At 34.0% G+C, this 12,141-nt stretch overlaps 1 long non-coding RNA gene and 1 pseudogene across 1 annotated transcript in view; both read right to left on the bottom strand.

Annotated features, from left to right (window-relative positions):
- The window catches only part of LOC141540991 (uncharacterized), a 56,224-nt gene extending 52,381 nt beyond the window's left edge, over window positions 1–3,843 (bottom strand). Inside the window, exons 1-2 of the long non-coding RNA XR_012481619.1 lie at window positions 3,742–3,843; window positions 453–523 (exon numbers count right to left, since the gene is read on the bottom strand). This is a non-coding gene — a long non-coding RNA (uncharacterized LOC141540991). The remainder of the gene's footprint in view (window positions 1–452; window positions 524–3,741) is intronic.
- Window positions 3,844–10,858: 7,015 nt separating this feature from the next.
- Window positions 10,859–11,792, bottom strand: LOC141540990 (DNA-directed RNA polymerase III subunit RPC6-like; annotated as a pseudogene).
- Between the last annotated feature and the right edge of the window lie 349 nt (window positions 11,793–12,141).

Here is a 12,141-nt window from a genome sequence, read left to right as displayed (position 1 = left end):
ATATGTTACAGGTCCATATTACAAGTTTGTTTACCACATATATTGGAGGATAATGTAAGACTGTGCACAGAGCGGTTAAAAGCAAGCTTCAGAAGCTGAGTATGAGGTCATCTTGAACTAATTTGCTCAGGAAACCAGGAGGACAATGTACACATACAAAATGGAAAATATTTACTCTTTTTAGAAAATATAGATCTATTATCATTAGTAATAACAGCAAGACCAACTCTTTGTTCTGTAACATCTTAGTACCCAGTATACTATGTAAAAGACTAGAAATGGCTTTAAAAACAAAGAAGTCAGAATACAGTAAAATATTACTAAGTAGCTACAGAAAAATCTCATTAGAAGCATTGCAATTTAAGTACTAAACAATAATTTTTCAGGATATCACATGAAGGTAAAGATCCCTAAAATTAGAAAATATCTGCAATACTTATTAACTAATATACCTGTTGTTTTGTGTTTGTTTTTTTCCATCTCTCTTAATTTGTGAATTCTTCAAGAGTACTCTTGTAAAAACCTGAGAAGGGAATAAGCAGGAATTTGTACTTAATTTCCATAGCAAGACTGTTTTTTTTCTTTTATTAATTAATTTATTTTTAATATACATTGCTTTATGAACCATACTGGAAGAGAAAAATCAGAACAAAAAGGAAAAACCATGAGAGAGGAAAAAGAAAACAGAAAAAAGAAGTGAACAGAGCATGTTTTGATTTACATTCAATCTCCATAGTTCTTTTTCTGAACGCAGATGGCCTTTATTATCTAAATTCTATTGGTATTGCCTTGGATCAGTGGACCATTGAGAAGAACCAAGTCTTTCATAGTTGATCATCGCACATTCTTGCTGTTATTACCTACAATGTATTCCTGGTTCTGCTTGTTCTGCTCAGCATCAGTTAGTATAAATCTTTCCAGGCCTTCCTAAAATCAGCTTGTTCATCATTTTATAGAACAGTAATATTCCATTGTCTTCATATACCACAACTTATCCAGCCATTCCCCATCTATTCATTTTCCAATTCTTTGCTACCACAAAAAAACAAACAAACAAAAAACAATTGCTATAAACATTTTTTTTCATATGTGGGTCTTTTTTCCTCTCTTTTTTGATTTTCTTGGGACACAAATTCAGTAGTATCACTGCTGGGTCAAAAGGTATACACAGTTTTATAGTCTTTTGGGCATAGTTCCAAATTGTTCTCCAGAAAGGTAGCAATATAGATCTTTATCATCACATACCTGATTAATAGAGATATAAAATATAAGATTTGCTATATAAGATATTAGGAATTATTTTTATTTTTATAAAAAGCCTTTTATTAAATGAATAGAATTCTAGAGGTGATATCAAGAAGGCCTGAGTTCAGATATAACCTTGAAAATTTACCATTTGTGTGACTGTATGCAAGTCATTTAACTTTCCTGCCTATTTCCTTATTTATAAAATGAGGATAATAGTAGCACTAATTCCCCAAGTTTGTTGTAAAGGTCACATGAAATAGTATATGTAAAGTGCTTTGTAAACTTTAGAGCAATAATAAATGCCAGCTATTATTTATTGACTTTTGACTTAAATACAATGTCACTCAGAAAGGTATCCTCAATTTGTTTCCATATGTATATTTAAAAATGTACAAAATTCAAACATATGACTATAAATTATATTGTTCAGACATCTACTTAGTAAACAAATATTGACATTGGATGAGTTGTAAATAATGAAGATGTTTTTAGCATATTCACCAATATCATGGAATATGCCTTTAGCTTGTTCAGGTTCAAAATAAAGTAGGGCATTTCCCTAAATGCTCCCATACCCAAATGACACTGTATTGACTTGAGTCTCAGAACAAAAAAAAATTATTACTGAAGTCCATAGAAATTCAAAAGATAGGGATCAGTCCAAATATCTACTCTGGGTAGAGAAAAGAGTAATTAGTCAAATTATATTGCTCACTCTATGACAGATATATAAATTTGCAGTCCATTGAGATAACTATCAATATAAATATTAGATAGGCACCATAACTGGACAATGAACTGTGCTCAGAATTGAGCAGGAGAAAATGACTGGTAGTATTTGAAGAACTACCCAGGGATTTCAGTGAGCACAAACTACAAAATTTCATCTTTCTACACCTTAGGGAACCTTAAAAGTCAGATAATCCAATTACTTCCTATTTATTATACATGAGGAAACTAGGGCCCAGAGAGAAAGGTTAAATGACTTGTTCATAGTCACACACCTAGTAAATATATAAGATAAAATTTGAATTCATGTTTCTCTGATGCCAATTGCAGCTCATTGTCCATTATATCATGCCAAATTTAGACCTGTCTTGTAGCAAGATTGTGAGACAACTAATGGACAATCAAGTGGTAAATTGGCTTTTACTGAGATAATTGGAAGAATAAGAAGGCATCCTCCAGTACAATGATTAGACCCTCTATAGAGAGTTTATATAAAGACCTAGATAATAATCATGTAGGATGAGAAGATAGAAATTGCAGTCTTCATTGATAGAAATTGTTTTTATGCCATTGAAATAATAGTTACAGCAAATAAGTTGTATTTAAGCATATTATAGAAAAGGCCATGTAAACTCATCTGTTGAACATTTAAATCTCTTTACAACATAACCCCTTCCTATACATATAAATGTTCCTCACACATATTCTCTTTATCTCCATCTCTGCCTCTGTCTGTCTCTGTTTCTGTCTTATCTCCCTGTCTTTCTGTCTCTGCCTCTGTATGTCTTTGTCTCTCTCTGTGTCTGTTTTTCTCTGTCTCTCTCTACCTCTATATTTCTATCTCTCTGCTTCTCTCTGTATCTGTCTCCCTGTCCATTTCTCTGTGTCTCTTTATCTCTCTGTCCTTCTCTGAGTCTCTCTCTGTTTCCCTCATTTAATAAACTTGCCATTCCTCACCCACAATGATATCTTCCAGCTTCTTGCTTTTGACTGTCCCAAATTCTTGGAATCTTCCTTTTCTTCACCTCTACCTCTTAGAATTCCTGATTTCTTTCAAGAATGTACAGAAAACATTTTCTGACTTTCAGTATCCTCAGGAAGCAGTACCTTCCTTTCTAAAGTTATTTTCCATCTACTCTGTATGTGTATATCAAACTATGTCATTTTCATCAGTTGAATGTAAGTTCCTTGAGGACAGGATATGGGCTATTTTTATTTTTTCTTTATATCACATAAACATAGCATAGTCCATGGCATAGTAGTAAGCTTTAATGAGCTTTTAATTGAAATCTGTGTCAAAATCCATTCTATCATCATTATTATTATTTTCCATCATAAAAGTGAAAATTCTGAGAGACCCTGAGTTCTTTGAGTTGTTACAGTAGGAAAAAAATGAGTTTTGAATTGAAATAATTATTAGAATTAGTAGGAAGCACTGGAAAGATTTTCAGAACCACAAAAAAAAAAAAAAAAAAAAAAAAAAAGCAGTTGCAAGTACTTGGGAGTGGCTTCTGAAGTCCTTGAAGCTGGTGACAAAGCTTTGAGCATTCAACTATAAGAATAAACCTGTATTATTTGTGAATACATTATATTATATTATATTATACATTACACTATATTATGAAGATGAAAGCTAATGATGAAGGGTTTTTATCTCCCTATTTTTATGAAAACTTTTTATTCTTATACTATATCATGATAAAGTACAAAGGGCACAGAACCAGAGGGTCAGAAAATATTTTTTGACAATCAGTTCTAACTTACCTTGAGCTTGGACAGATTATGTTCTCTGGACTGCAGTTTCTTTATCTATAAAATGATCATATAAGATCAGAAGATCTCTAAAATTTCTTCTCTGTCACCTAGCCTATGAATGTAAACTCAAGTATTCCTAATCACATAATTAATGTTGAATCTTCAAATTGTGGCATCCTATTGAAAAGGAAGTGAAAAAAATTCTAGATTTCTAAATCAGCAGTGTCATAGATTTCAAAAGCTTTCCCCTTGTGCTATTCTTCAACATGCTCAATATACATACATCATTTATCGATCTTTTTGATAACTTAGCAGTGAAAAAGAATGAAAGACTTTCTAAAAGTCCTAATCAGGTAATATAATGACTCTAATCAAAGCCCTCAAAATAATCATTTTGCAAACTTTAAAACACTATATAGATTTTACTTAATGCTATTATTCTCATTAGGTATATGGATAAATATTGGACCTGTAATTTAACTGGTATAACGCATACCCACATGAAGAAATCTCTTCACACAAGGTTTTGCAAGGATGAATATCGAATATTGAACACTATCTTTGCATATATTTTGAAAATAAAAAGCTATTATTTAAAAAAAAAGAAATATCCTCTATCAATGCAAAACAGTAATTTTATTTATTTATTTATGCGACTTAAGCTCTCAGAGAGTTGTCTACAGCAAAGAAAGGTTAACAAGCTTGCCCAGAATCACACAATCAGCATATGTCAATTTGGTTGTTCAATCATTTTTCAATCATGTACAACTCTTTGTGACCCCATTTAAGATTTTCTTGGCAAAGATACTGGAGCAGATTGCCATTTCCTTCTTAAACTCATTTTGCAGATGAGGAACTAAGGTAAACAGAGTTAAGTGGTTTATACAGGGTCACATAGCTAGTAAATGTCTAAAGCCAGATTTGAACTCATGAAAATAAGTCTTCCTAATTCCCTAGCTGTTGTGCCACTTAGACTGATGAGAATGAAAATCATTAAAACTCCCAGAGATTTATTTGCATTTATAATGTGAATATGGATGTGTGTGTATGTGGGTATGTGTAAATATATAGACCCACATAAAATCTCATCTGATAGAAGTCAATTAAGGGTAAAAAAAAAACACTTGATTTTGAGTAACAGATACATACATGAAAAACTATTATTAGAGATGTCATCACATACTGATAAATGGCAGTTTTAAATGATAAAGTAGGATATGGGGAAACTTGATTGCAGTCACATTGGGACATTTACAAAGGCTCTATTTATTTCTAAGATATCATATAGTTCTAACTTTGAGGGGTATGATGCTACCTAAACGGCTATATTGTTGGCAAGTTCAGAACTGTGTGATAGATAGTTCACAAACCAACCTCTGTGGAGAAATGATTCAGGACCTGAGATTCTAAAAGAACAAAAGCATCAGTGCTTTTGGGAAGTAGGAAATTTTGCCTTTCTCCTCTAACTAAAGCAGTGCTTAATTGATGGCAGAAACTATATTTAATTAAAACATCTATTTCCTGAACCAGAGAACCCATTTTTGTTTAAATCTTCATGATGTGGTGACCCAGGTTAATGTTAGAAGGTTGTTCACATTTGCATTTGGTAGAAAATTAATGGAAAGTGGTGTCAGGGTCAGTTACTATGAATTTAGAAAATGTTGATCAAATGTCCTACCTGGTCATTTACATAGGATAGAGAAATTTAGTAATTTAACCAGAAATGAAATGTCCATAGCAACAAGGCAATTGATCTAAAAATCTCAACAAAATATTTCCAATATTTATTTCAGTTTCTTACATATGAATAAGAGTATGATGCAATTAAAACTAGAAGGCATAGAATGATCAGACTTTTACAGATATCAATTTTTAGAAGAAAAGGCAAAGGAGAGAAGGGGAAAATGTGAAAGCCAAAGACTAATGATGATTAAGTTTAAACAAAAGTCATGGTTTTTATAATCATTTTCATTTTGTTCTGTCTTGCTTGTTTGGCAGTGTATAGACAAAAAAAAAAAGAAAAAAAGAAAGAAAAGAAAAGAAAACAGTTGTTACTTTCTGAGTTGATATGGTAGGAAAATCTTTTTAGCCACCATCAAAAATGTGAATAGAATATTAGTAGAATATTGGGGTAGAGACTCCATATTAAAGGCTAGGTTTCCACTACTTAGCCTTACCTAATAGAAGAGGAGACAGAAAAAAATAAAATTATTAAAAGAGGAAGTGGGTAAGGAATTGTGCTAGAGGGCAACGGAATTGAGTTAATTGGGGAAAACTTCCTGGGGTGGGGGGGGAGAGGTAAGCTTTCCACTGTTAATTAATAGGAGACTGATGTGGTTTTTCATTTTGCTGTCACACAAGAGAAAAGAGATTGTTCTGTGTTTATAAGAAAGAATGTCACTACAGCAATTCATCAGCCCTAAGAGATTACCCAAGATGGCCAGAGATTCAGCTGAGTTTACTTAAGGTGAGTTCTACAACTTTCTGTCAGGGCATAAAAGGTGGCAAAATGTGGTAGAGGACAAAGACTTAAAGCAAGGCTGAGTGGACATTTAGATGAAATAAATAGAAATAGAAAATAAATATAGCTCAAAGTCAAATTTATGTGGGAAAATTTATGAGCTAGAATATTAGGAATTTTAAAAACTGTCTGAGATGACTTACCAAAGAAAGAAAACTGAATGGGCAGTGGCCCAAGTGATCACAGACAGAAACCAAGCCTGGATGACTATAGGAATTGACAAAACTAGGATCAATGAGCTTGAGAGAAGATCAAAGACCTGGGGCCATAATGAAGCAAGAGCTGGACCAAGAGAACAAAGCATAGGTAAGAGAAGAGAAGAATATATTTAGCTATTATCATGTAGGTAAGAAATGCTATATTTGAAAAAACAAATCAGGAATGTCTAGATCATCAGGCTTTGGAAGGGAGTAGCCTATTCCAAGTATAGCCCCACTGGAAAAGTATTATCTTTCCTTTCTGTCCAGGAATTCCTTGAGTCAAAAGACATTGGTCCCCTTCAAGAATGAAGAAATATAAATCCCCCTTTGTCTCATGATTCCTACAGACTTCATAGAATTCTTTATTAAATTAGACATTTCCTGAATCCAAATGAATTAGAAACAGACAGAATGTTCTGCCCCAAGTCCTCAGGACCCTTTGACTCTGATTTTGTTTTTCAGTTCAAATGCTGAGAGGCAAGGTTTCAGGTGAGAAGGCATTCCTTCAAAGTCACTATATTCATGCCCAAGTGTAGGAAATGGTTAACGTTAAAATTTGTAACTAAAAAGGAGAAAGTCGAAGATGGCATTGCTGTACAGGTATGTATTCTTTATCAATCTGGGTTACAGAAGTGTAATATAATTGATATTAATACTACTTTCTCAGAGCCAGAGCTATTATATTTTATGCTTGTCAGGGTTTTCAGGTACACTGAAGGAGTGGAAGGGATTTCTCCTTTGTTCCATTGGCTCAAGACTTTTCATTTCATAGCCTAGAGACTAGAACTCCACACTGGATTAGTTTTTACAAAAGAATTGGGCAAACACGATATTAAAGGGCATGAATATATTCATTGTTGGTCATCAAGATTTAAGTAGTCAATGGATAATGCCCATTAAACTTAAAAGTATGTCAAGCATATTTTTCCCCCAGAGTCTATTGTTAATATCTACTAGCACACTGTGGGGCTATGGAATAGTCCCTTCCCACCACTACCTCAGTCTCTGTGGAGAGAGAAACAAATAGAGGAACCTGTGGGTTTAGGGAAGATAAGATTCATAGTTTGGCTCAAGTCCTACATACCATTTTCCCCTCAAAATTCAAGTCCAAACCTTGGCAGTATTAGCTTGTTCTGGCCTGGAATCCAAGACCTCAAGTATCCTACAACTGACTAGATTCCTGGCTTCCTAGATCTCCATATTTCCTGCTTTTGCTCCAGATATGAGACCTCATCATTGTACCTAGAACATAAAAAAATGAAAACACAAGATCCAGATCCTTTGCTTGGGGTCATATGGACAAGAGTTAGGGACAGAGGAGATCTTCAAGCCTTCTCCTCTTGCCACATGGTATGAGTAAAGGAGTCAACTTCAACCTCAGGTGCAAATGCAGCAAAAACCAAAACCAGTGCTGAGTCAAATACGTTTTAAAGATGCTGACAGTCCAAACTGTGCATCTAGTCCAAAAGACTTCTGTCCTAACCATATGGTAGGTTTATGCAAGGTGCCATGGCCCAGTCCATAATATATTCTTCCAGAAACAGGTGTCCAAGATCATCCTGTAAATGGTGACAGCTAAGTAAATCTGATGGTGCTTGCCTATACACGTTCCCATTGCATAAATCTAAAGGAAAGGAGTAATTTTGGCCACTAATATAGCACCAATTATGTATTTTATAATAATACTTAAATTATAGTCAAGAATAATTGAGTTCAAAATTTGCTTCTAACATTACTATTAACTAATATTTATGTTGAATTTGGGGGCATTTAGGTAATACAGTAGAGTGCCAGGCCTAGAGTCAAGCATACCCATCTACCTGAATTCAAATCTGGCCTTAGATACTTCATAGCTGTGTAAGCAAGGATAAGTCACTTAACCTTGTTTACCTCACTTTTCTCATTTATAAAATCAATTGGAAGGAAAACAAAATGGAAAACCACTCTATTTCCTTTGCCAAGAAAAATTCCAAATATGATCCCAAAAAACAGAACACCATTGAAATATGACAATATGTAACATTTTAAAGTTTGCAAAGTTCTTTATTTATGTTTTCTTGTTTGTATTAACAATAATACTCTGAGATAAGGAGTAATCTAGGAGAGGTTAAGAGATTTGCCCAGGATTACACAGCTGGTAATTGTCTGAAAAAGAATTTAAACATAGGTCTTCATGATTGCAATATTCTATCCTCTGGGTCATCAAGCTGTCTGGCATGACTATGCTTAAGATATGAAATTCTTCCAAACCTCAGTCTCTTCCTTTGTAAAATAGTGATAAGAATACCCAGGGTACCTTCCTCATAGGGTAGCTGTGAGGCTCAAACATTATATAAAGCATATTACCAACATTACCAAATTTTTTAAAAAGTTATAGAAGTTATCACTATAAAGTATTCCAGTATTACAATGTCATACAAAGACAGAGACAAAGAGACAGAGAGAGACCCAAAGAGCAGAGAGACACAGAGAGAGGAGGAGGGGGAGAGAGATAGGCAGAGAGAAACAAAGAGGGACAGAGAGAAAAAAATAAAGGGGATTAGAGAGTAAAGAAGAGGGAGGAGAGAGAGAGGGAGAAAGACACAAAGACAGACAGAGACACACACACACAGAAACAGAGTCACAGAGAAAAAAACAGAGACAGAGAAATACACAGAGAGAAACAGAAAAAGGGACAAAGACAAAAAAAAGAAAAAAGGGGTAGAGAAGAGAGAGAGAAGGAGTGAAGGAAAGAGAGGAGGAAAGAAAGAGATAGGGAGAGAGAGACACAGAGACACAGAGAGAAACAGGGACAGAGAAAAAAAGAGAGGAGGAATAGAGAAAAAAAGAAGAGGGAAAGAAAGGGAGAAAGAGAGAGACAGAGAAATGCACAGAGAGCAACAGGTAGAGGGACAGAAACAAAAAGAAAGGGTACAGAGAAGAGAGAGAGAGAAGGAGGGAAAGAGAGAGAGAGAAAGAAGAAAGGGAGAGAGAAATGAAAAGTAGAATGATCTATCTAGAGAAAGACATTTTTCCAAGGACAATTAATTTTTCTTTTTTTAAAAAATGAAATTAACAATATTACTAAGCAAGAATAGTAATTAAAATCTATACATTAATATATACATACACACATTTATACATATACATACTTTGTAATTATCATTACTTTGACTTTAAATTTTCTTACTTCTGTTAGACTACATATTTGCCCCAGTCCAGGAACACCATGGCCTTAAAATGTATCAATGCTATGAAACACCATGGCAGGGAAAGGAGAACATTACCCTCACTTGCCTCAACCCACCAAGGGACACTTTCAGAGATCAGCATCAGTTTGCCTTGGGGCATCTTTCCCTATTTCCCCCCACCTTAATCCCTAATATCCAGTTACCAAACTCCTACCAGACAATGAATATCTATTTCCAGCTCATCTCCATCTTGACTCAGACGCTCCACTTTGACCCTTGGGGCCACTCCATTAGCCCTCTTCCAGTCATTGGTTCAGGGCTGTCTGCCCTGCCACTGCTCCCCAAGGTCCACAGATCCTTCCCATCTGCCCAGCTGTTTTGTCAGCTGGACTCAAGGCCTTTTTGTCTGCCCTGAAGCTGAATCCTCTCCTATGAGTTGTCAATCCAAATTACAGCATGTGCTCCCTGAAGGCAGAAACCATCTCTTTTCTTTTTATGTCTTCAGAATTGGTCACTGTTCTTACCAAATAGTATGTGCTTAACAAATGCTTTTCCATTCCATTATGTCATAATAAACAGAATGTGTGAGGGGAGGGAACAGAATGGAGCAATGCTTAACCTTTCTACTTATCCACCTACTCAGCATCCTGTTGTCCTTGCTTTTGTGCTTCTCTACCTTTAAGCTTTTTCATCTGGAAGCTTTCAACTTTTGCTCAATTGACGAAGAGAAAGTGATAATGGTGGTAGTGAACCAGATATAATACTTTTATTATATAATAATATCTGCATTAGCTCAAAATTCCTTGTCTCTAGTGACAATATAGGAAAGAAAAATTTCAAGTTTCCTTTATTACTTCTGTCCTTGACAAATGTTAGAATTATTTTATAGCTTATTTCCTCTTAACACCATTCAAAAATAATCTCTCTTGACAGTTTAGTAGGTGACACCTTAAATTTTCACTGTACTTTCTTAATAGAAGGAATAACTTCACTATTAATCTCTAACAGCTGCCTCATGTACATTTTGGCCCACTTATCAATATATATCAGAATTTTGAATCTTCATAAAAACAAATATGTTTTTCATGCAGAAGTTCTACATCCCTTTTAGTCAAGTTTGCTTTTAAATAACTTCAATACTTCATTATAAATGTTGTTCATGGCTTTCAAAGTAACTTCATTTTCTTCTTTTCTTCCTGCATTTGTAAAATGTGAATAGAATGAATGCTTTGCTATTAAAATTCCAGCCACTCTGTCATATAAATAAAATTTCACCACCCTCATGGCAATCATCAGAAACCAGAGTCCACAAAGTACTCAGTATATAGTCAATAAGCTGTATGATTAAACTAACAGTCCTATACAGTTCCATGTCTATCCATACTGCCAATCACACTTTCTTTTGTAGATATCATGATCATTTCCACTTTACCATTATAAATGAGTGTGTCCAAAATTGTTTCAATATCTTTCATGGACAATTCTACTTTACTAATGCCTAGTTCACAAATATATTTCTATATTCCAAATGAACTGTTTCTTTGTATCATGGTTGTTATCTTTCCCTAGCTATTTTTGCCTTGCTTTGTAAGAATTTAAAACAGATTCAAAATCTTACTTAATATTCCAAATCCTAGCAGTCACCAATTAGATTGTAAATTGGTAAATTGGAGAATAAGACATGTACACCAATAATAATAGAAGGCATTATGTGATATGGACAATAAAGGTGATGGTATTTAGGAATTTAGAAGAGGTTATTTTTGAGACTGTCACAGATTTAATAGCTTTGTTAAATGATTTGCTCTCCAAATTTTTAGTATTTTGTTGATTTCTCTTAATATCAAATTACTCTTTTATCAAATATCTCTGTTCCAGATACCTTTATTTTTGGCATCGTCTATGATTTTTGGTACACTAGCTTCATTTGGTTATCAGATCCCTTTATTTTGCCAATATTCTAAGATTCTTTTATTATACACAGAGGGCCCTAGATAAAATTCTATTGATGACTATTATTATCTTCTCAGCTTCTCTATGAAACATTTCATTCTTTATATCTTGATCTTTGATCCTGTGAGGAAATTGATGACATAATTCTATAATCCTGCTTTCTGTTTCAATTGGATACACCTCCAGCAGCTGTGCCTTTACTTTCACCTCAGTCATGAGGAGGCTGTGCTTGGTACAGTCAAACCTAAGAATTCATCTTTCAAGATTGATATTTGTTTCAGTTAATTAGAGAAGCAAAAACAATGGGTGCAAAACATAACAAAACAGAGCAATAGGATCAAGAACATTAATTGAAACCAGAAGAATGAAAGTACACTTTTGGACATTCCAAATTCAATTTAATGATTTATTTCTTAGCTATCAAATTGAGAGTTTTCTTTTTCAAATTTGGGCCTTACTATGAATAACTTACCTCCAAATCATATAGCATCTTGGTGACATATGTATTTGAAAAGATAATCAAAGCAAAAGAATGTTCATGTTGAATGGCTAAGAAATACTTCAA

This window comes from Sminthopsis crassicaudata, chromosome 4 (assembly GCF_048593235.1).
Source record: "Sminthopsis crassicaudata isolate SCR6 chromosome 4, ASM4859323v1, whole genome shotgun sequence".
Classification (NCBI taxonomy): domain Eukaryota; kingdom Metazoa; phylum Chordata; class Mammalia; order Dasyuromorphia; family Dasyuridae; genus Sminthopsis; species Sminthopsis crassicaudata.
Note: the sequence above shows the minus strand (reverse complement) of the source record. Positions and strands in the feature narration are given on the sequence as shown.